At 41.0% G+C, this 2,012-nt stretch overlaps 1 protein-coding gene across 1 annotated transcript in view; it reads right to left on the bottom strand.

Moving 5' to 3' along the window:
* Window positions 1-828, bottom strand: part of slc31a1 (solute carrier family 31 member 1) — a 9,305-nt gene extending 8,477 nt beyond the window's left edge. Inside the window, exon 1 of the mRNA XM_050051669.1 lies at window positions 658-828. The gene's annotated coding sequence lies outside the window, so the exon portion shown is untranslated. The remainder of the gene's footprint in view (window positions 1-657) is intronic.
* Between the last annotated feature and the right edge of the window lie 1,184 nt (window positions 829-2,012).

Here is a 2,012-nt window from a genome sequence, read left to right on the forward strand (position 1 = left end):
TCTGTGTCTCTCTGTCTCTGTGTGTCTCTGTCTCTGTGTGTCTCTGTCTCTGTGTGTCTCTGTCTGTCTCTGTATGAAGGCTCCTATTGTGTCTCACACCTGCTGGTAAAACAAACCTGTGTTTTTATTGGACATGTTGTCTCACACTGTCTTCATTGTTGTCATCCTCAGTCTCAGTTCACAACATGATGCCAACTCTCACACCTGACCGGACCTGTTTCTGCTGCCGGGCTCGTGCACGTGGCACTTTAGCTCCTCAGCCGCCATGCCAACGCACGAGCATCCGGTCACTGTAAAATTCCTTCCGAACCAGATCCCATTTAAAATCCTCCCAGTTTGTCCCAGTGCAGCTCGCGGAGACGGCGGCGGAAATTAATGTCGGTCAGGTCACACCAGGTGAGGGTTTGTGGGAATGGGGCCTCGACGGGTGAACTCAGGACGAGCCGAATTCACTACAGGACCCGCCTCGTCCTGAAACTGCCACAGGTTCGAACCTCGCAGGCGCGTGTTCTTTGTTACGCGCTTTAAAGTCTTAAACTGTGACACTTCTCTAAGGAGTTTCGTACGGTGGCAAACAGTGTGCTAGTGTGTATCAGCAGAGGTCACACACACACACACACACACATATTAATAAACAGAAACAGATCGCGAGCTCACCTGGAAGTCTTCCGGTTATTCTTCTACTTCTTCTTCTCCGTTTCGGCTTCGAAACACGAAACTTAAAACCCGCGAAAAAATAAAACAACAGAAATCCAGAAGGAAGAAGGTCCGTCCACCGTCCGACTCTCAGCTCTGACACCACTTCCGTGTCCCTGCGTCATGACGTCTTTACGCTGCATACAGGGGCTGGGCTAAAAGGCGGGTAAAATTCAATTTGGACCAATCGGAAGGCGAGTTCTGCGGTGAGAGGCGGGGCTTTGCTGGAGCCACGTAAGCGGTATCTGTGATGTTACTGAGCAGAGAGCATGTGATCTATGGACTACAATGATCTATGGACTACAATGATCTGTGGACTACAATAATCTGTGGACTACAATGATCTATGGACTACAATGATCTGTGGACTACAATGATCTATGGACTACAATAATCTGTGGACTACAATGATCTATGGACTACAATGATCTGTGGACTACAATGATCTGTGGACTAAAATAATAATATAATAATATAATTACTGGATTGAAGGTGTGATAACTTCAGTGTATCTACTTACAATGAACTTAATGTAATAATCACATGATGTCATCAGTGCCACTGGCTGTACGTGGTGACATCATCAAGATGCACTTAAACACGCTGCACATTTTACAAACATACTTTCATCCATCTTTAAATAAATCTACAATCAGCATTTAGCAGGGTCCAAACAGGCTGTTAGCATTTATTCACATTTGATAAAAATCAATAAAATGTTGGAAAATATCCCAAAAAAAGTTCATAAAATATCAGAAAAATATCATCAAAAGTCCAAAAAATGTTGATAGAATGTCCAAAAAAAATTTAATAAAATGTTTAAAAATACATTATTCACGTTAAAAAATTATTTAATAAAATGTCTGGAAAAATATTAAAATGTCGACATTTTTGGAAAAAAAAATTAAATTAAATAATATAAATATATATATATATATATATATACACACATATATGTAATATATATATATATATATATATAATATATAGGGTTCGAACCTCGCAGGCGTGTGTTCTTTGTTACGCGCTATAAAGTCTTAAACTGTGACACTTCTCTAAGGAGTTTCGTACGGTGGCAAACAGTGTGCTAGTGTGTATCAGCAGAGGTCACACACACACACACACACTTAAAAAATAATTTAATTAAATGTCTGGAAAAATATTTAAATGTCCACCAAAAATGGAGGACCCCCCTATAATACACCGGGCACCTTCTCTTCTTCTCTTCTTCTCTCCTTCTCTCTCTCTCTCTCGTATTCTATTACTGCATCTTGCTAACTCGGCCATTCTGGATGTCACTAACTCGGCTTCTTCTC

This window comes from Epinephelus moara, chromosome 8, assembly GCF_006386435.1.
Source record: "Epinephelus moara isolate mb chromosome 8, YSFRI_EMoa_1.0, whole genome shotgun sequence".
In the NCBI taxonomy this organism is placed as follows: Eukaryota; Metazoa; Chordata; class Actinopteri; order Perciformes; family Serranidae; genus Epinephelus; species Epinephelus moara.